Source organism: Zingiber officinale, chromosome 1A (assembly GCF_018446385.1).
Source record: "Zingiber officinale cultivar Zhangliang chromosome 1A, Zo_v1.1, whole genome shotgun sequence".
NCBI classification, from domain to species: domain Eukaryota; kingdom Viridiplantae; phylum Streptophyta; class Magnoliopsida; order Zingiberales; family Zingiberaceae; genus Zingiber; species Zingiber officinale.
In genome coordinates this window covers 118,683,310-118,697,109 of record NC_055987.1, presented here as the reverse complement: position 1 = coordinate 118,697,109, position 13,800 = coordinate 118,683,310, and the positions used below count along the sequence as shown (strand labels likewise).

Here is a 13,800-nt window from a genome sequence, read left to right as displayed (position 1 = left end):
ACACATCAAGCCTCCATCCTACCGCTCCAAGTAAGAATTTTCTATGCTTACTTTATTTTATGCCTGATATGTTTATTTAAGTATACATGCCTATCTTATTGTTATGATGTTAGTCTAGGGATATATGATGGTAGGATAGGATTGACGATAACATATGCTAGGTCGTGTTAAGAATGATAACTACCTTATGTTAGTCTAGTTAGGAACTATAACGACTTATGCTAGCATTGTTGTTATTTATGAAGATAATCATGGCTACTAGAAGACGCGGTGGCAGACCCGATGAGATAGTAACTCCACCAGACCTGACCCAGGTAGTCACAGACCTCCAGCGTCAGATCACCGAACAACAACAATTGATCACTACTCTGATGGGTCAGCAAGGAAATCCGGTCACCCCGCCAGTAAATCAAAACACTATGCCCGTCATACCTGCAGATGCCCCGGTGCCACCAGTAGCCCCTGTTCTAGTAGTCCGACAGGCGACTTATTTGATACAGTGGCTGAGACTAAAGCCGGAGAATTTTACGGGTACATGTGAGCCATAGGACGCCCAGGCCTGGTTCAAGACGGTGGAAAATATCGTAGAACTGCTGGATTGGCCCATACCGGAAAAGATCAAGTGCGTGTCTTTCTGTTTTTCCGGAGACGCAAGGATGTGGTGGGAAAGAGTTAAGGCCAAGAGACAAGTCAATCTGATGAACTGGGCAAATTTCGAAGTAGAGTTTCTGGAGGAATATTTTCATATGCGAGTGACAAATCGGCATTATGACGAGTTCACCGAGTTCCGGCAAGGCGATTTATCAGTTAGTGACGCCGTGAAGCGCTTCAACCGCCTCGCACGCCTATGTCCAGAGTTGGTCAGCACGGAAAGAGTGAAGATGCTCCGACCTGAAATAGCTTTGAATGTGGCCGGCGGAGTTAATAGACCGCAAACCACGGAAGAGCTAGTCAACAGTGCCTTGATCACCAAACATTATCAAAAGGCGATGAACGAAGGAAAGAGTCTATCACAGACGGAAGGACAGAAATCGCAGAGTACCAAGACGAACTGGAAAGGAAATTTCGCTGGAAAAAGAAAACAATGGAACAACAGTAAAAGTGGTCCAACAAATAAGCAGCCGAGGTACCCTCTGTGTGCCACTTGCGGAAAGCAGCATTCCGGGGTATGCCACCAGGGTACAAGAAAGTGCTACAATTGTGGATAGGAAGGACATATGGTCAGAGACTGCCCTACCCGGTTCCAGGTACCATCTCAGCAGAATGACCAGAATAGGAGTACCCCCGCACAACTACATCAGATGCAAGCAGCCCTGGAAGGGACCCTGATTAGCCAAGGGAGATTAGAAGCCCCACCAGTGACGACGAATGCCAGGGTTTTCTCTCTCACCAAGGAGGACGTGGCGAGTGCTTCTATAGTAGTCACAGGTCAGCTATCTATTTTCAGTCAGTATACTACTATATTATTTGATACTGGACCGACCCACTCGTTTGTCTCCACATCCTTCACGAGAAAGTTAGAAGTGCCACCACAAGTCATAAATGGCAAATTCTTAACCACCTTGCCTTCGGGAGAAGTGATGCCTTCCGATCAGATGCTGCGAGTCGTGCCTATCCGAATCGCAGACAGAGAACTCTACTGCGATCTGATAATACTCGACATGCAGGATTTTGATATTATACTAGGCATGGAATTCCTGAGCAAGTACGGTGCTTCAATCGAGTGCCGTAAAAGAAAAGTAGTCTTCCAATCGGAAGTCGAATTGAAGTTCGAGTTTATTGGGGAGCAACGGGAAAAGATATTTTACGGGATCAGAATCATTTCAGAAAGGCTCTCTACTCTGATGATAGCACCAACGCTATTTGACGACATATTAGAGAAGCAAGGTCGCGACCCAAGCACCCAAAGGATCAAGCAAGAGGTTCAAGAAGGAAAGGATAACGGATTTCGTATCGCTGATAATGGAGTACTCTATCTCCGAGATCGGTTATGTATACCTGATGACCCAGAGTTGTGGAAAAGTATATTTGCGGAATCTCATGCAACCCCTTATGCGATGCATCCAGGATCCACCAAAATGTACCAAGATTTGAAGAAGAAATTCTGGTGGTTCGGCATGAAAAGAGATGTGGCTCAGTATGTCAGTTCTTGCCTGACTTGCCAGAAGGTCAAAGCAGAACATCAGAGACCTGGAGGGTTACTGCAGCCAATTCAGATTCCCGAATGGAAATGGGAAGACATTTCTATGGATTTCATCTTGGGACTACCCAAGACAACAAATGGGTATGATGCTATATGGGTAATTGTGGACAGACTGACGAAGTCCGAACACTTTTTAGGAATCAAGATGACATATTCAATAGAGCAATTGGCCCAATTATATGTTAAGGAAGTTATCAGATTACATGGGATTCCTAAGACCATTATTTCTGACAGAGATGGTCGCTTTATCTCATATTTTTGGGAATGTGTTCAGAAAGCTCTTGGCACAAGGCTATTGTTCAGTACTGCCTTCCACCCTCAGACTGACGGACAAACAGAAAGGGTGAACCAAGTGCTAGAGGACATGTTACGAGCTTGCGCTTTGGACTTCAAAGGAAGTTGGTGCCGATATTTATGTTTGGCGGAATTCGCTTATAATAATAGCTACCAAACTACCATTGGAATGACACCTTATGAAGCTCTATATGGAAGGAAATGTAGGTCACCTATATGCTGGTACGAAGGTGGAGAAAAGAAAGAAATGGGGCTCCGAACGGATTTCATCGATGACACCACCCGAGCTATACAGAATATTCGTCAGAGAATAGAAACTGCTCAGAGCTGACAAAAGAGCTATGCCGACAAACGGCGTAGGCCGTTAGAATTCAGTATCAGAGACTCGGTATTTCTCAAGGTAGCTCCGATGAAAGGAATAATGAGATTTGGGAAGAAGGGCAAGCTAAGTCCACGATATGTGGGACCATATCGGATACTGAAAAGAGTAGGTCAAGTGGCGTACGAGCTAGAGCTGCCCCAGGAGATGGCAGCTATTCACAACGTATTTCACGTCTCAATGCTCAAGAAGTGTATTTCCAGTACAGATCAAGTGATTGAGCTATAGACAGTACAAGTTCAAGAGGACCTAAGTTATGAAAGTAAACCCATCCAAATACTGGAGAGAGGAGTCAAAAGGTTAAGGAACAAAGAAGTACCTTTAGTAAAAGTCCTATGGCAAAATCAACGGTTCGAAGAGGCAACCTTGGAACGAGAGGACGATATGAAACAAAAGTACCCGGAGCTATTCTAAGGTTCGAGGACGAACTTTCTATGAGGTATGGGGTACTGTAACACCCACGAATTTCTTAAGCTAAGTATGTGGAGATTTTCTCTTAGAATAAAAGAAGATAAGATAGAACCAAAAAATATATAAAAGAAAAGGAATTGGTCAAGGATTGAACCTTGAACCTTCTTAAGCTAAGTATTATGGAATTACCACTAGACCATCATAATTTATTGTTGAATAGAGAATGGAAATTATAGATAAAGATAAAAAGTATGATTAAGAGAAGGAAGCAAGAAAACATCAAGTAGCTTTCTCCCTCCTTCTCTTGATTAAGAAGCAAGACAAGTTGTCTTTTTCCTTCCTCACTCTTTTTCCATTTTCGTGGAGATACAAGAGGGAATGAGAGGAGAGGAACTAAGGGGATGAATGAAGACATTTTCTTCATCATTAAGAGAATAAAGGATGAATTAAGAAGAAGGGAAAGCAAAGTTTCTTTTGCTTCTTACTCCCACCTAGCATAAGAGGAAAAACAAAGAAGAGATTTCATTTTTTTCTTCCCTTTCCTCACCATTGCCGTGACCTAGAGCATCTCCTCTCCCCTTTCCAAAAATCCAAATAAGGTTTTCTCCCAAAGAAAACCAAACCACAAGAAGGGATCCTCAAGATCTATCTTTCACAAGCAAGAGAAGCAAAAGGGAGCACTAGAAGGAGAAGCTTTCTTCTTCCTCTTCACAAAGGGTATCTTCTCTTAGGGAAAAGACCAAGCAAGAGGATGTGAGTATCCCCTCACCTGTGGTACAATTGTTATATGATTTTGTTCGAGTTTAGATGGATAACAACCTAGGGTTTCTTTTGAACTTTCGGCCATGACACTTGTAAGGCTTATGGAAGCTAAAAACCAAAACTCACATGCTTAAGTTTTCTTTCCTCATGATATGCTGTGAATATGACCTTTATATTTCATGCTTGTATGTGGCTTGGAGTTAAGTAATACCCCACCTTAGGGTTCGGCCATGAAGAGAATTAAAACCCTAGGGAAACTCAATTTAAAAACTAACATGCTTATGATCTCTTCTATGATGTGATATGAATGTTCTCTTGATGTTTTATACTTGTATGTTGCTTAGAACTAGTAGGACCTTACCTTAGGGTTTCGGCCATAAAGGGATTAAATACCTTAGGAAGGCTCAATATCAAATCTAGCTTGCTTATGTTTTTACCTCATGAAAGGATATGAAGATAACATAATGCACTTAAGATTTCATGTTGCTTAGGGTTAGGTTTTCACATGGTGAACTTTCGGCCAAAATAAAATGTAGGGCTTAGGCAAGCTTAAATTCAACCCTAACATGTTTATGTTCTTCTTTATGATATGCTATGAAATTTATAGGGTACTCACATGCTTGTATTTGGTTGAAAAATCCTAGAAGAAGTATCAAGTATGAAGTTTCCCATAATATGTTATGTATGTTCTCTTGATGTTTTATACTTGTATATTGCTTAGAACTAGTAGGACCTTACTTTAGGGTTTTGGCCATAAAGGGATTAAATACCTTAAGGAGGCTCAACTTCAAATCTAGCTTGCTTATGTTTTACCTTATGAAAGGATATGAAGATAACATAATGCACTTGAGATTTCATGTTGCTTAGGGTTAGGTTTTCAAATGGTGAACTTTCGGCCAAAGGAAATGTAGGGCTTAGGCAAGCCTAAATTCAACCCTAACATGTTTAAGTTCTTCTCTATGATATGCTATGAAATTTATAGGGTACTCACATGCTTAGAACCTATGTTTTGTGGCATTCGACCACCTATGTTTGAGGACTTAGGAAGCTTGAAACTTTAACCTAATATGCTCATGTGGTTTCCTATGATAAATGCATGGAAATTGTTTAGGGTTCACATGTTTACATGCTATTTGTAACTGTTACTCTCTGCAAGTGTACGGAAATGTCGCAAGTAATATAAAAGATTATCGTATCCACAGGGACTGGAATAAGCACTAGAAATGTCTCAATGCGAATTAGCTAAACAACTATCCAATTGTTTCAAAAGCAAAATAGAGGTAATCAAATCTAATATTAAAGATCAACAAACAAGAGTTTAGAGTTTTGGGTTATGATAAAGGAAGATTCTAGGAGTTTCAGTTTCTTTGTAAGATTTCTTGAATGTAAATGGTTCACCAATTCTTATCCCTCAATTGCCAAACATGTAGAAAGTTGCCGGTTCCCTCTTGCAATAGACAACAGGCTAAGGACTGAGAAATGTATCTAAATAGGATTAATTAGACATGAACCTATGTTGTCCTTACACAGAAGTGCACCTATTACTATGCCTTCCTCGGATATCAACGTAGAAGCCCACGACTCATTAATCTATCAAGATACAAGAAGCTAATCATAAAATCCATCCTACTCTCTTGAATATCCCTATTTCCTCTTCAAGATTATCTCTCAAACGTCCTTACACGGGCTTGCACCTGTCACGTGGATCCCTCGGATGATCGAGTGAGAGTTTATCTTTACAAAGTCCATAAGAAATCCAAACAATCAATCAAGAATGAGAATTAAGCACAAATCACCATCAATCATTCAAGATCTAATTGATACAAGCAAGATAATGTCATTGAAACAAGAAAATGGCAAATCCATAAGAGATTACATCAATCCATCATACAAATACTCCCTTAATCCTAGAATACAAGATCTACTCCATGAATCGAGGAAGAAAATCCGAAGAAATAGAGATTACAAGCTTTCCTTGAATCCCCAATCCAAGAAAACAAGAAGAGGGGGAAAGAGAAAACTTATCTACGAAGAAGCCTTGTCTTCGGATCCAATCCTCGCTCCGGAGTCGAAATCGTCGAGATCTCCCTTAGAATCGCCCAGAAATCCTCCCAAGAATGGGAGGAAACCACCAAATCTTGCTTTATCCCAAAGGGGGAGAGATCCCCTTTCAATTCATGAAGAAGGGTTTAAATAGAGGAGGGAATCGGGCGCCACACGGCCCCGTGACACGGCCGTGTGAGATTCACACGGCCATGTCCAGTTCCCTCTCTGCTAAAGCTGCACGGCCGTGTGACTCCACACGGCCATCTGGAAATGCTACACGGCCGTGTGGTGCACACGGCCACAGCCTGCTTGGTCTCTGGAAGTCTCACACGGCCGTGTAGATCCACACGGCCATGTAAGGCTTCTGCTCTGGTTGGCTTCAAATCTTGACACGGCCGTGCGAGGTCCACACGGCCATGTCATCTTCCTCTTCTGTTGGTACCAAACTCCACACGGCCCGAGCTCCATCCCAGTGCATGGCCGTGTGAGGTACACGGCCCGGTGCTTTCTCCCTTCGTTTCCTCCAATGCATGCCCAAAGATGTAGATTCTTCACCAAATCGACTCCTGTGTACAGAAAATGCACAAAAAGCAGATCTCCGAACCAAAAGAGTAAATATGCTAAAAGGAAAGCTGGAAGTATAAAAATGCATAGATCAAGCATGCTCAAAGTATGTAAATGTGCGTAAAAACATGCATAAAAGAGTATATAATCTTCGCACATCAGTAACCAAGTTTTGGACTTTGTATGTTTCGGCTAATGTGGGTTTCTAAACCTAGGAAGCATAGAACCTAAATCAAATATGCTCATGATATTCTTTATGATAAATGTTATAGAAATGAATTTGGGTTCATATGCTTGTATGATTTCATGCTACCTAAGTTAGCCTATGCATGTTTCGGCCACCCTTAGTTGGTTGAGGATTTAAACCAAATTATGACTCATTATGTATTTTCCTTTGCCATGATATGAATTAGGAGAAGTTAACTCATGATCCATGCATGATTATGTTTTCTTTTCCTTCCATGATATATTATATATGCTCGTTTAAGTATGCTTATGAACCATGCATGAGAATGATACCTATATTGGCTATGTGCCCAAATGTGATGGCTACGTGCCCAAATATGATGGCTATGTGCCCAAGTATGCATGGCTATGTGCCCATTTATGCATACCTTATGAATGACATGAATAACATGAACATGATATGCTATGAATGACATGAACTTGATATGCTATGAATGACATGAACATGATATACTATGAATGACATGGACATGATATGCTATGAATAACATGAATATGATATGCTATGAATGACACGAATAGGTTATGAAATGATAAAGATATGATATGACATGTATTTTATTTTGAATGGCTTGTACCAAATGGGTGGGCTCCTTTTGCGCCCCTAGGTCGAATTACGGGCCTAGTAAAGAGTGGGCTCCTTACGTGCCCCTAGGCCGAGCTACGGGTCTAGTTCCTAGTAGGTTCAAGACTAGCTACCTTGGGTCTACTTAGGATGCGCACATTATGTATGTATGTGGTACTAAGCCGGACCCCTTTCATGTTGAGATTATTTTCAAGTACTATATGATATTGTTTTAAGACAACTCACACATGACATAAATCATGTTTTGAAAGGCATATTGCACATGACATCACCCATGTTTTAAAGGACATCTTGCATCCATGCTTATGATATGATGTGAAATAATGCTTACAGTTATGATATGATATGATGCCTTGATGCTATGAAAAGAAATGTCATGATGCTTTCACTTATGTTATGATGTACACTTATGCTATGATATGATCTATACCATGATATGATGATTTCTTATGCTATGATATGATCTATACCATGTTATGATGATTACTTATGCTATGATATGATGTGGCTCAGTGTCTCCAGGTATAGAAGGGTTATCCTCAAAATCTAACTCAGAAATTACCCAATTAGCCCGGTTACGAATAGTAGTTCGTTCAGGAAAAGGAAGGGGTAAAGGAGAACCATTCCTCCTAGGAAACGCCAAACCATTCTCATCCCGAACGATCATTTTCATAGCAAGACATGTATCAATGTCAATCATGTCATTACCATGAATTATTTCCAACCCATCAACATCAAGATTAAAATTACAAGCTATTCGGGTAATCAAACCACCAAAAACAATTGATCCCGATGATGCCCTAGCTGATCTCAATAAGGTTTGAACAAAATGAAAACCAGAGTCAAATTCAACCTTATAAAGCATAGCCCATAAAGCATAAAGCTCTATCTTCTTAACCACCCCATCACTCTCTCCCCTACCAAAAATAGTTTTACTCATGACTCTATGTAGATACCTAAAGATGGGGTTTTGCATATGGGAGGCCTTAGCTCTTGAAGGCTCATAAGGTTGATCTAACCCAGTTATTGCATTCCAAAAATGATTCCAATTAAACCTTGGGTCAAACCTACGAGGGCTACCGGTGGTTATTCCAAAACAAGAATTAAAGTCACTAAATGCCCATAGAAATTCTTGATTCATTAATCTAAAAGAGATTTTTCCATAATAATCATCTTCATTAGTAAAATGGACATCCAATGAACTTAAAAATTCCAAAACAAGACGAGGATATGTAGGCAAATGTGTGTACATAATATCACTCCAGTCCAAAAACCCAATCATCAAATCTACATCTTCCCTAATTCCAAGCATATCAAGAACAGTTGGGTCCATATATCTAGTACACACTATCTTTCTATTGACAAGAATTGCAAATCTAGTTACTTGATCATCGTTTCTGAACACAATATTGAATTCATTGTCATTACCTTCGTCGCGTGAAGTCCTTTTGCCTCTGCCCTTCACTGGTTGTTTTCCTTTGTCTCTTGATGGCTCCTTCTCTTTGTCTCCACTAGATCCACCACCTCCTTTGCGCAATCTTTTCAAAATATTGGACATCTTGATGAGTTTAGATAGGGGAAGAATTATCTAGAGTGGTGGAACTCAAAGAACGAAACTTCAAAGAACAAAAGATCTTAGGTTAAGAGAACAAAAGTCCAAGTCTTAGAGGGGAGGAGAATCGGATCTAAAAGATCTTGAGAGATTAGAGAGGAGTTTTTAAGAAATTAGGAGAGAAAGATATGTTTTGGAGAGTTGGGGGTGTGCGGAACACGGCCAAGATCTGGCCGTGTGAGGTAGGAGGTAGACTTTAGTAGTTCTCCTACACGGGCCGTGTAGATCTACACGGCCCCCCCATCTTTCCTCTCGGGATTCTTTGCACGGGCCGTGTAGATCCACATGGCCTCCGCCTCTTCCTTCTCTGGATTCCTCGCACGGCCGTGTCTGGGACACGGCCTCTCCATCTTTCCTCTCGGGATCCTCTGCACGGCCGTGTCTATGACACGGCCTATACCTTTTTCTCCTCGGGAGATCCCACACGGCCGTGTCTGGATGACACGGCCCAAACACTTCCCTTCTCTGCAACCTTTGCCTGGCCGTGTATAGCACACGGCCCGACTCTGTTTTGCACCTAACCTGAAAACAGAATCAAAAGAATGCATCAAACTAAAAGAAATTACAATACAAATCAAAACTAACTAAAAGAACCCTTGGGTTGCCTCCCAAGAAGCGCTTGTTTAAGGTCTTTAGCTCGACCAAACTTAATCATTCGCTCCTTTTCCTCGCCCTTGGAGGACAGATATACTTTTCGTTTCCGTTGGGAGATCTTCTCCCAACATCTTCCACCACATTGTCTCCTTCATTTGGTGGCCTACCATGAGGATGGAAATTCCATTCCTCAAGTTTATAAATGCTTGTCCTGCTACAAGCATTTAAGAGAGACGAGACATGGTTAGAGATATTAGATAAATCATATTCCAACTTTTCCTTACCAATTACCAAAGAAAGCTTATGATTTTTGACATCAATTATAGCTCCTGCTGTAGCATGGAAAGGTCTTCCTAATATGATAGGAATCCTAGGGTCCTCTTCCATGTCCAACACGACAAAATCTGTGGGAATAACATTCCCATCCACCTCTACCGGCACATCCTCTATAATACCCAAAGGGTACCTGCAGGAATGATCTGCAAGTTGAAGTGCCATAGTAGTAATTTTAATGTTTTTGAGACCTAATTTATTACAAATTGAATAGGGAATGAGGCTAACACTCGCCCCCAAATCACAAAAAGCTTTTTCAAAAAATTCTTTTCCTATATTGCAAGGAATATAAAAGCTCCCTGGGTCCTTCAGTTTTGGAGAAGTGTTCTTCTCAAAAATAGCACTACATTCCTCACTAAGCGCAATGGTCTCGACCTCTCCTCTTCTTCTCTTATTTGACATGAGATCCTTCAGAAATTTGGCAAATCTAGGCATTTGTAGAATAGCATCAATAAGAGGTACCTCTACGCAAATTTCCTTAACCTTTTCTAGAAACTTGCCAAATTCTTCATCCTTCTTGAGCATTGTAAGTCTCTGAGGAAAAGGGACAGCCTTGCTCTGATGATTCAGTGGAAGAGTCTCTTCAACCTCAATAGTACTCTCCTCATTAGCTTGAATCTGATTCGGTATAGGAGGAGGGAGCTCTTCTTCTTTTTGTATCCCTTTTGAAGCAGTCACTTGGGAGTCTCCCAAGGTCCGTCCGCTCCTAAGCTCAATCCTATTGCAATGCTCCATAGGATTCACATCAGGTTTCCTGGAAGTTGTCCTGGTGCTCTGGATGATGAGGAAGCTAGTTGGGCAATTTGACTCTCCTGAATCTTTTGATGCTTTTCAGAATTATCCATTCTCTGAATGAGCTTTGCTATATCTTGCTTCATTTCATTCTGAGTTGAGATAATTTCTTCAAGCATCTTTTCAACATTTGACTTTGGTAAGCCTTGAGAAGATAGATGTTGAAAATTTTGTTGCCCAGCTTGAAAATTTGGTCTTGCCCCCATAGATGGTCCTTGATCTTGATTATTTCTGTAAGAAAAATTTGGATGACTCTTCCATCCAGGGTTATAAGTATTTGAATATGGGTTGTTCTGCCTTTGATTGTAACTCATGATTGCATCACATTGTTCAAGTTGATTGATTTGTGCAGTGATAGCTCCCAATGGACATGAGTCATTTGAATGCTCTGAACTCCCACATACTTCACAAGATGTACTAATAGCATTGACCATATTAGCACTAGTCCCCATATTCTCAAATTTCTTTGTAAGAGCGTCCAATTTTGCAGACAAAAGAGTGACTGCATCTACATCAAACTTCCCTGATGCTTTAATTGTTGGGTTTACAGAGGAATAGCCACCACTTCTTTCATTTGCCCATTGATGATGATTTTGTGCTACACTTTCAATGATTTCTTCGGCTTCATCTAAGCTTTTGTTCATAAGTGCCCCTCCAGCAGCTGAATCAAGGGACACTTTGGTATGATAATTGATACCATTGTAAAAAGTGTGCAACACTAACCATCTTTCCAACCCATGATGTGGGCATTGTCTGAGCATACTATTATATCTATCCCATGCTTCAAAAAGAGATTCTGAGTCGGTTTGCTTGAAGCTTGCAATTAAATTCCTCATATAAGCTGTTTTGATTGGTGGATAGAACTTATCAAGAAACTGTTGCTCACATTGCTCCCAAGTGGTGATGCTATTAGGGGCCAAAGAATTCAGCCATTGCTTTGCCCTATCTCTTAAAGAAAACCCAAATAATAATAATCTAACTGCATCTGAAGGAACTCCATTCATTTTCATGGTACCACATATTTCATAAAAGACCTCTAAGTGTTGATTAGGGTCCTCATGAGGTCCTCCACCAAATTGGTTCTGCTGCACCATAGATATAATTGCGGGTTTGATCTCAAAGTTATTAGCTTCCACTGAAGGTCTTGAAATACTAGATCGAAAACCTCTCGCATAGGGTGCTGCATAATCCTTAAGTGGTCTATTTGCCATATTCAAATGTTCCTGTTCTTCAATTTGCCTTTGCAGAATTCTTCTTTTATGGAAAGTTCTATCAATCTCAGGGTCAAAAGGAAAGAATTCCCTGCAAAGTTAGATCTTCGCATACACAAGAACAAGATAGCAGATAGCAATTCGACACAAAAAGAAAATTAGAAGAATCAAAAATGCAGAATTGAATTTGTACAAAAAGAATTAACAAGAAGTGAAAGTTACACAAGAAACTAAAAAAAACAGAAATCTAATGATTAGTTACAACTATGCAATACGAAAGGAAAACAAATGTTATGTTTAGTCTAACTCAATTGATAATTCCTAATGTTATAGCGCAGTCCCCGGCAACGGCGCCAAAAACTTGTTACTCTCCGCAAGTGTACGGAAATGTCACAAGTAATATAAAAGATTATCGTATCCACAGGGACTGGAATAAGCACTAGAAATGTCTCAATGCGAATTAGCTAAACAACTATCCAATTGTTTCAAAAGCAAAGTAGAGGTAATCAAATCTAATATTAAAGATCAACAAACAAGAGTTTAGAGTTTTGGGTTATGATAAAAAAAGATTCTAGGAGTTTCGGTTTCTTTGTGAGATTTCTTGAATGTAAATGGTTCACCAATTCTTATCCCTCAATTGCCAAACATGTAGAAAGTTGCCGGTTCCCTCTTGCAATAGACAACCGGCTAAGGACTGAGAAATGTATCTAAATAGGATTAATTAGACATGAACCTATGTTGTCCTTACACAGAAGTGCACCTATTACTATGCCTTCCTCGGATATCAACGTAGAAGCCCACGACTCATTAATCTATCAAGATACAAGAAGCTAATCATAAAATCCATCCTACTCTCTTGAATATCCCTATTTCCTCTTCAAGATTATCTCTCAAATGTCCTTACACGGGCTTGCACCTGTCACGTGGATCCCTCGGATGATCGAGTGAGAGTTTATCTTTACAAAGTCCATAAGAAATCCAAACAATCAATCAAGAATGAGAATTAAGCACAAATCACCATCAATAATTCAAGATCTAATTGATACAAGCAAGATAATGTCATTGAAGCAAGAAAATGGAAAATCCATAAGAGATTACATCAATCCATCATACAAATACTCCCTTAATCCTAGAATACAAGATCTACTCCATGAATCGAGGAAGAAAATCCGAAGAAATAGAGATTACAAGCTTTCCTTGAATCCCAAATCCAAGAAAACAAGAAGAGGGGGAAAGAGAAAACTTATCTACGAAGAAGCCTTGTCTTCGGATCCAATCCTCGCTACGGAGTCGAAATCGTCGAGATCTCCCTTAGAATCGCCCAGAAATCCTCCCAAGAATGGGAGGAAACCACCAAATCTTGCTTTCTCCCAAAGGGGGAGAGATCCCCTTTCAATTCATGAAGAAGGGTTTAAATAGAGGAGGGAATCGGGCGCCACACGGCCCCGTGACACGACCGTGTGAGATTCACACGGCCATGTCCAGTTCCCTCTCTGCCAAAGCTGCACGACCGTGTGACTCCACACGGCCAGAACCCTTCTGCTCTCTGGAAATGCTACACGGCCGTGTGGTGCACACGACCACAGCCTGCTTGGTCTCTGGAAGTCTCACACGGTCGTGTAGATCCACACGGCCATGTAAGGCTTCTGCTCTGGTTGGCTTCAAATCTTGACACGGCCGTGCGAGGTCCACACGGCCATGTCATCTTCCTCTTCTGTTGGTGCCAAACTCCACACTGCCCGAGCTCCATCACAGTGCATGGCCGTG

At 40.8% G+C, this 13,800-nt stretch overlaps 1 non-coding gene across 1 annotated transcript; it reads left to right on the top strand.

Moving 5' to 3' along the window:
- Window positions 1-11,554: 11,554 nt before the first annotated feature.
- LOC122039313 lies at window positions 11,555-11,660 on the top strand. The gene has a single exon (XR_006128163.1). It is a non-coding gene; the product is annotated as a small nucleolar RNA R71 (small nucleolar RNA).
- Window positions 11,661-13,800: the final 2,140 nt, after the last annotated feature.